General features: G+C 36.4%; 1 long non-coding RNA gene across 1 annotated transcript; it reads right to left on the bottom strand.

Annotated features, from left to right (window-relative positions):
- Positions 1–320: 320 nt before the first annotated feature.
- LOC110674026 lies at positions 321–9,384 on the bottom strand. Its single transcript, XR_002498584.1, has 2 exons — positions 572–9,384; positions 321–509 (listed from the first exon to the last, which is right to left on the bottom strand). It is a non-coding gene; the product is annotated as an uncharacterized LOC110674026 (long non-coding RNA).
- Positions 9,385–9,875: the final 491 nt, after the last annotated feature.

Raw genomic sequence — 9,875 nt, 5'->3', positions numbered from 1 at the left:
TTAACGTGAAAATCCATTCGTTGGCTCAGTAGCAATAACGAGATGTCGGCAAACCATTTTTTAACGTGATCTTGGCGAATAAGACCAAGATTCAGTGAACGTTGACGTTTGAGAACTACCGAGTTTCCGATTGGTCAAACAGAGTTTTTAGTTTTGGGTGTTCCCGGAAATGTTTTAATTTGAAATCATTCTACCAGTTAGTTCTGTTTGTCTGCATGGTAATCATTCAAAAATGCTCACAACGCGCTAATTTATCATTGCTTATTGTTTCAACACTTTTCATAAATTTGATTATTTTTCTTAAACAAGTCAACACACAGTTTTCATTCTGATACTTGTTTTTATTTCTACATTCCACAGACAGAGGGATTTGAACGAACTCGTTGTACCGCGACAGCACCAGTATGGCGACAAGTACTTCCAGTACTGCTTCCATCACCAACCAACTCCAAGAGAACGCTTCACCTCAGGGAAAAGTCACCATAGATACTGGATGCATCGAAAATAACCTAAAACGAGAATGATTGATTCAACCAACCACCATAACCAACCTACCACGAATGATGATTACAATATTTAGTGACCTTTGATTCGGTCATCGCAATGCAGCACAATTCCATTCCAAAAGCTAAATGGAAAACATTCGAATCGACTGCACGGAATGGTTGCCGTAAATACTCAACCAAATTCCGGTTGGACAACCCTTCCGGAACGATCAACCTCGCTGCCGCCGTTTCAGTTAGGAATTAGACACTTAATTCTAAGAAGAAGCTCAAAGCTCACCACACTGATTAGCATAGATGCGAAAGAATAAAATATTGATACGCCATCTTGTCTTCGCAGCATTCCCACGCTCGTCGTAACGCACGATAACGGTTCACGCGACCACGTGCCATGGCGCACACATGCACAAAAGCGACCGGCTCGGCCAATACAGTCGAACGAAGACTTCTATTTACCAGCAAAAACAGAAACTCATTCACAACCAAACGACTCATTCGTAAATAATAAACATCTCCACTTAAGGGGAAACCGGTTCACGTTCAAAAGTACAATCGAGGGGAAGTTGTCTTTCGGTAGAAAGAGAGCGAAATTCTGCGTCTAAAAAGGGGAAGCGTAACGCTGCCCAAACATTTCGGTTCGAAGTCATGTACAAGAGACATTCAAACTTCCCTCGGATAAGCATCAGCGATATAGAACAAATTCCGTCCGAGCATAGAGAGAACAAGTCAAAACTAACCACGAGGCCAGCAAAAGGAACAACAAACCAAAATGAAATGGAAGTTCGTCGTGGAAACTGTGTTGAAGACGACGCGTCGTTTGTTTTGTGTAGTCGTCGCTGCCGTCGTCACCGAGGAAGAGACCAGGAGGAGGCAACAGGAGGATCAAAGCTTTCCCAGCGAGCGGAAGCTTTCAGAGAAGTATACTTACCAAATGTTGCACCCAAGCAGAAACAAATCTGAACGCAGAGTAATTACACTTTTTTTTTGATTTGGTTCCGTTTACGAACCAATTCATGGCAAGCCAAACACAAAAACAAAACAACAACAGTAAACAATAAACGTCAAACGTATGCATCGCTCCAATTTTCGTTCTACTTTTGTGATAAGTATTTAATCCTAAGTTTTTGACAATAGGTTATAGAGTTCTTTATCTTGTGCTTAGTTATAACTTTCTTTAGTTTTTTATTAGTCACACCACAACCGAACAATAGCTAGGATAACGATAGTTTTCTTATATTGTTATAAGGATTCTGATTTGACAAAACGAATATTTTTTTTTGTCAACTCAATGCACAGGAAACAGAAACAATAAGTCAAACTTACGGCAATAGTAAACAATAACTGGAATGTTTTGTTTATTATTTATTAAAACACAAACATACAAATGATTTTTAACAGGAAGAACAAAATTATTGGATTCAGACCTACTAAGCTAGCTTTGGAGAAAAATTATCTATCTCGGCTAATAGGACATTCTTCAGGAAACTGTTGAATGTCACGCAGTAAATTGAAAATTAAAATCATGTTAACAATACGCACAAACGAAATGAAGCAAGCTCTTTATGACAGAAATTATTTTCATTGTCGTTAAAACCAAAAGAACCAACTTCGGGTAACCGATTTGGCGTGAAACCCCGTGATGAGGATTGTTTAGTTAAAAACTGATAACTGATCCAGTTGTTCATAGAAAAATTTTAGGAAAAGAAAAGTGAAACCACTATTTAGCCAAAATGTTTACACACCATATTTGTTGAAAGCTGAAAAATATTTATTTACATATTTGCGTGGCAAACATATCTTTAATCGAAATATTTTGAAAACACGTCAAACGGAAACAAACAAAAAATAAGAGCTGTGCACTCAAAGTGAAACAACGCAGCATTAGGTAAATTTACTTTTCCTCGCCAAATTAAACCCACTCAAGACATAGTAAATGCAAATTTATTGCTTTCTAACGTTTGAAACACAAAATACAAGTTCAAAACTCGAAGAAAAAGTGATACTGGATTGTTGGAATAAGTCCAAAAGCAAAACTTAAACAAAAATTTATTGTTAACTATTTGAGATTGTTACACAAAAATATTCTATATTTTGAAATAGGCTCTAAACAAGTCGCAAATAATGGTAATAATTTCTGTAATAAACACATACTGGAACTATAAACAAAAACGAAAAAATAATGGAACACGTTCCTAGAAGCACTGAACACAAACACGAATTCAATAATTTTGCCACACATTACCACATGTTATTAAGTAAACAAATCTATACAAACAATCTACCAGAAAACAAAACTCAATTATTTCCGCCACATTACTACATAAATTCTTTTGTTAGGCAGTTAATCGCACAAATAAGGGTTTTCTCTCAATTTACTAGTTTCGGTTTGCTTATTCATTTTTTCGCCAAACGACCGGAAACCCATATGCAAAATCCAATCGATCGCAAAAAACATCAAGCCTGTTAGGAAAACCCGAACCACAAACAGTAGGTTTCGGAATTGGAACCAATGACAATTAATGCATATTTTTTATTCGTTTATTTTTGTATTCTCAAGCAGCAAAGTTGGATTGGGATAAAATAAATGTCCAAAAGATGAAGCGGAAAACAAACAATTCGTATTTTCACGGCATTTAGACTTAAAACAGCTGTCAAACGGGGGGCTGCTAAACAGTTTGGTGATCATATTGGTATATTGGGGTTGGAAAAAACTAGAAGATTCTGAAATGGATTTGAAATTTTTGTGTACTAAAACGAATCGGTGACGTCTCTGGGTCAGTCAATAGTAAATAAACTAAAACATCTTGGAATTTCTTCTTTTCGAAACGAAAAGAATGAAAATTTTCAAGCGAAAAATATGGCAAAATTCAAAAGAAGAAATCAATAAAAAATTTCTGAGCAGTCTCTTCAAGTTAAACGCACGGAGTGTTGATTTCGATCGGTGAATAAATCGATGGGAAGGGTTCGATCCAAAAGGGTTAGTCAAGATTAAATCCATTCCTATCGAGATAACCATCGAAATTTGTATAAAAACTCATTCTGTCTGCAATTTGACCTAGGGGGAACTTATAAAAACGTACGTATTAGAAACTAATTAGTCCAAAGTCAAAAATTCCTTTAGCAAAACCGCGGGAATGTAATATTCAATCAAACCCTTCCATTATTCAAAACAGAACCAAATTCAAAACCAAAGGAGCAATAAGATTCTAGGTTCTCCGTTTCTGGCAAGACGTTTAATTTCGATCTAATGAATTATTAATTTCATGATTAGGGTTGTGGTGCCGAATAGTTCTGGAGCCGAGGTTTGAGACTGGTCAAGTTATTAACGAAATTCCAAAATAATAGAAAACAGGAATCTATTGGCTGTATAATTATTATACTCGATACACGGAGCTAAATTGCTTTTCCGTCCATTCCAAATCTCTAAGACAAAAACCCATCAAAGCAGGCTGAATCAAAGCAAAACTATGTAAGAGCAAAGCAATGTGGCTTTCGTTCGGATAATATTCACATTTCCGACACAAACACAAGCAAAAACCAAATGGCGAAAGATAACCGAGCACGTGCTCGCCAAAATTCAACGCTCGACTGAACGTGAATCGACCCTGATGGCGGCGCGGTAATCCAGAATGCGTCTTTGAAATTTATAGCCTTTGAACGTCGTTCTCGTCGCTCTAGTCGACAACGTCCCCTTGCCCTAATTATTTTTCTGAGGAGAAACATTTAGAAATAGTAACATCAAACTGAAAGAAGTTTTTCGAGTCGGTTTTGATATAAGATATTCTGGCAAACAATTTTTGTTACAGTCAAAATGAAACGCCATAACAAAAGAAATTTGACACAAAAACAAAAGATTTTTCGAGACAGTGACGAGATTCAAAAACAATAATAAAAAAACTGGCAACACGGTAACACCAAAATTTACAATCCGTTCGGCAGGGTTTCCATTTCCTCCGAAGAGCTTGATCCAAGGTTAGCGGCAGCCAAGTTCATGTTTGCTCCAATTTTGATTCTGACCACATCTGTGATGAAACCATCCTATCAAATATAGGACAAAGACAAGGAAATCAAACAAAACAAATACACTCTGATTGGCAGCCATCAGGTGACAGATCTTGAGGGAACGGCACTCTCCGAAAGGATATCCAAAAAAAATGCGACCAAATTGTTGCATCATTCAAAATACTTGTTTCAGCTTTGCTTTGCCAATTATCAACCGTACATTCGAAAATCAATTTTTTGTTTTCGTTTTGAAAATGCATACTGTCTCACCCTTCGACCATGGAACTATATCGGCATCTAATCGAATTTGTACTATTAATTTAAACATTTTCGTTAATTACCATCAATCTTTCTTCTCGAACTGAGTAGGCGGCTCCGGTAAAACCTCAGAAGGCTGGGAAGCGGACACATCTCCTTGATGACATTCGGCCGGTTCCGAAGCGAAAGTCTCATCAGCTAAATTTCCTTTCTGCAAATTATTTCCCATTTACCGGAAGCATCATCGTTTCAAATCTAACAGAGCCTTTGGACTACCATTTCTCGGTTCAAAAAGCAAGCCCTGGCTATTGGCATGGCTACGGGTGTGGGAACATTGTACATCAAAACGAAAGTCCAAGTGTTTTTACTTTAAAATTCATCATCTGCAACTTTCTTCAAAGTTCGTGTCCCCCATTTGTCGTCTCCATTTCTCTCGTCACATCTTGGTAATTGACTTAAATTTATATTTTCTACACGCCCCATCTCTTCCTATCGTTCATTCTGGGCAACGACGAGCGCATCCCTAGCTTCATTTCCGGCACAAATTTTTAAGTACATCAACAAACGACTACCGGCAACCGAAAGTTAATAAATTCAAAAAGTTTTCTCGTTTTTCTTTGACAGAGGAAGAAGCTGCATCGTGCTTGCTGCAATGCTTCTCCCCTTCATTTGATCCATCTTTCGAAAAGTTTGTCCTCTGAAATAGAGCAAGCCATGTTTAGTTACCGCTCAAAAACATGGACCTAATTAAGAGGAACCATCTAGCAAGCGGATGCGCCACCTACCGAAATTACCTCGCATTCTTCTCACGACTCCCAATTTGTCGCCCATACTTGTCGTCGTTTTTGGATTGGTTTGATTGGTTCGTCCACTGAACTGAAATTCAAAAACAGGTCGCACATCGCAGTATCCAGTGACACGAACTTTGAAGTGCAACGGTTTTAGGTTCAAAGCCCAAATTTAAAAGCCTTGCCATAAACTAGCAACCCTGTCACGTCAAAATCTGAACCCAAAAAAAATCGTTCCAAATTCAAAAGAGACGTCACTAATCATCGACCAGACCGGCATCGAAATCCGTCCAACTTTTGGTCCAACAAAAATACGGTCTCGCCCTTCGCTACCACGTTCCACCCATCAAACCAACGATAATGAAAAACACATGAAAGACTTCCAAAGAAACAACATATTTTGCTTACTAAACTGAATTTGCATATTTTAAGTTTTTGCACACCCATCTTCTGAAAACTCGTTCGGCATGATCTGGCATAAGAAAAGTTATTGCGGGCGCCCTCCATCTTCGTCTCTTTCTCTGTCGCCCAGTCTAGGCTTCTGAGTTTGGTTCTTGTTTCGCAAGAACAAGCCAAGGGAAACGGGAAACCCAATCTACCATCATTCATAAGAAGTTTGAATCAAAATCCGGTAAGACCCCCCTGCAAGAAGACTGTGCAACTCACAAAAACTCGTTCAGAATCCAGAACATAAATTCAAAACAAATCCCCTTCTTTTCGCTTCGAACGAAAATAAAAACTGCAACGCAAGAACCCCACTGAACAGAGGCTGTGACGGGCGACAGTTATGAAACATCATGCGAGGAAAACGCTTCCGATTCGGCTCGAACTAAAATTGATTACTTTTTCGACCATGTGGAACGGTGAATGCGTGCGGTGGACCCTTCGGCATCCGTCGTCTAGAACGAATAAAAATCGGCTGAATCCTATTTTCGTCTGGGGTAAAACACAACAACCAAGCAAACCGTTTTGCATGACACCAAACTGACAGGCTGTGACCCCGTTTGACTGCTTTGAATTCAAATCAAACAATAACAATCCAATCGTAAACAAAATCTACAACAAAAGAGAAAAATAAGGCGGCCAGTTTTGGACCAAGCGCCCAAAGAAGCGCAAACGAAAACGCGAAACGTGACCTTTGGATCAAAAACTACAATTTGAGTAAAAACAAAGAGGTGCGTACAATATTTAACTCAACCGAAGCTTTAAATTTTAGTGTTTTAAAATGATTGATTTTTTGTGTTAACGAGTGATTTATAAACTCTTTCTTAACTAGTTGATCTAACCGAAACAATGCGAATTTACACACATACACACAAAAACTACAATAGCTTTTATCAAAATTGTGACCATTTGGCGCAAACCGGTTTCAGCAAAATTTCGTTGAACGCTTTCGCACTCTCACACACACACACACTCACACATTTCTGAAATGGTGAAATCTATTACGGTTGAAATAATTGACGCAACACTCAATATTTTATTCTTACCGAAGAGAATTTAGTTCAACTATAATCCTATTAGTACTTCAATAAGAATGATAATTGATTGATTAACTCACTCATTTTTAGAGTGCATTTAGTAGGTTTATTTGCATTGCATAGTTTAGCGTTAGAATTGAAACGGCGACGGTACACACTTACAAGAGGCGATCGACGTTTGGTATTTCCGGCGAACATTGAACACTGTCCGGTTAGCACGAAGATAGATATTAAGGGACAGAATAGGCTTAACGTAACTTCTTGATTCGAATGTTTTTCGTTTGATAAAGTTTAAATTGAAATCTGGTACAAATAATGGATTAAAGAAAAAGAGACGCGCCTAACAAATAGATAGACATGTAATGAAACGGAAACAAGCTTATTAACAATAAATGCAAACCAGCAAAGAAAAGAAACATTGAAAATAACAAGTTCAAACAAACAGCAAGTACAAATAACTCAAATTTACATAAAATTAGTAAGGAGATAGCCTAAAGAAACCAGATATCAGAATACTACTCAAAACACTAAACTAGGAGAAAACTAAGATGAATCTGCAAAAATTTTATATCGCATGTAACAAGCTTAATCACCATATATCAAAAACTTGAAGTAATCACAAAACAAAATACTGCGTTAAATTACCCATACGGTTTTCGCGCGAATGATCGCTGCCAGAAGACCCGAGTTTCTTCCGACTTTGTTGTACGAAATTCAATGGCACGACTACTAAAGTGGTAACACGCATCACGATCCAATTATGCAGAAACACGTTAAAGCTTCGAATGTCTCAGGGATAAATAAAACCCTTCTTTCATAGTTCTCCAATCAGACCCAAAAGCCGCGTGCAACTTTGTAAAAAACGGTATTTGATCGAAATGTATTAAAATATATCTACAAGAACTAAAATTTTCATCATGAGCCTTAGACTTACCATGTTTAACCAAAACTACATGCAGGGATATTAGTTAAGAGTAAATAATCTAAAACAATAAAAAGGATCATTAAAAATTATGCATTGAACAATGTTCAAGATCATCGCATATCAGCGGAAACTATTGCTCCATAAATCAGAGCATCCAATTATACAGATAATAAAACGTCAAATTATACAGATTGTTCATGGTTCAAACCACTATGACACCATTTCAAGTCTCACTATATGAAATAGATTTGAATTTAAAGCGTTTCAATGGAAAGCCAGCCGATTGGAAACATTGAACAGCAATCGGAAAAAATAAAATCCAAATTTTTGAAATATAGAAGACACCAATTTAAAATATGTCTGCGTATTCAAATCAATCGGAATAAAATCCAAACTTGTTTTTTATTTTGGACTGATGCACTCACATAAATTAAATCCAGTTCCACAAATACACAGTAAAAAAAATCTCGTTCATTGTCGTTTTTAATGCAATCAACTACGTCCAAATTTTTGTTTAAAATTAATCATTTTGAATAATAAACTGGTAACACATTAGCACAATTCAAAATTTTTTCGAATTTTTTCGATCTCAACTTGCGAAACATGAAATTATTTTTATAATATTTAGAAAATTTGCTCGGGTACAAAACACCAACTTTATGTCAACTTTCCGTCTTCGATCAAGTTCCTGTAAAAACAAATCTTCTTCATATTAGGGCAATGACTACAAGGTAAATCAAGGACTTATATCAAAGTTATATGATAATTTTCTTTATGAAAAAATAGTGTGCAGGCAAAATAATGTTTTTTATTTTTTAGATTTATAGAAAAAAATATTTGATACTATTTCACATTCCAACCACCCTCACACACAAAATGAGACGCCAAAGTTTACACAATTTTCAATACTACAAATCATTTAAAACCCCTCTTGAGCTGAACAATCCAAACATAATGCAGAAGATAAGAGCTACAACTAATTTTGTTACCATAAAATTGTTTCAATTACAAACATCAAACAAGTACGACTTTTTTCAAACAAACCATTATTTCAACATTGATTTGTAATTCAAATTTTGACGCCACTCTGATTGAAAGGGACTCTAACAAATACAAATGTGGTGTGGGAACACCATATTTCTGTCAATTGATTGACTAGTTTTTGTGATAAACTGAGGGCATAAAATTAATAAATTTATGATTAAAAAGAGAAGGTACGGTACATCCATAAAAATGTTTTTTTCTAATTTATTACAGCTTCAGTCATATTCAAAACAGGTGTGGTTATCCCTGAATGGACATGGTTTTATCTGTTAAAATCAGCTGTTAAAGCTAACATTCATCAAAATTGTCGTTTAAATACTTAATAGGGTCCTAAATTTTGCGATAAAATCTTGTTTTAATAATACGACAGATCGTGTTCTTACTACTACTTTGGCAAATTTTTCCGCTCAAATAATGGTTGTATCATATTTAAAATTTAATTTAAAAAATGGGTCCAAATTTGAACCTTGGCACTTTTGATCATATTTGATGTTCACTAAGTCTACAGAAACGCCACAGGGGTTCAACCTTTTAACACTGGGGTTATTCCTATCTGACATTTCGGTAAGGACACGGAAAACAAAATACACCCAACATTTGAGTTTGGTTCAAACCAAAGTGTGTGACAAATTCTAAAATACTAGAAAAAAATTTTTTGGCGGTGAGCCAATGAAAAGCATTTAAAAATTGAGTTAATATGTGCTTCTGGCCTAAACTTAAGCGTTTGATTCTAAAATTGGAACAGGGCTTTAGGACCCTCTTATTGTCGTTTACACAAGTAACCAAATCGCGCTTTAATTAGCTCTGTGTTTTAATAGAGTGATATTATACAGCTGGCATGCCCTATATTAGCTTATGATAGCCCTATAAGGCC

The sequence above is a fragment of the Aedes aegypti genome, chromosome 1 (assembly GCF_002204515.2).
Source record: "Aedes aegypti strain LVP_AGWG chromosome 1, AaegL5.0 Primary Assembly, whole genome shotgun sequence".
Lineage (NCBI taxonomy): Eukaryota > Metazoa > Arthropoda > Insecta > Diptera > Culicidae > Aedes > Aedes aegypti.
This window is presented reverse-complemented; position numbering and strand designations above follow the sequence as displayed.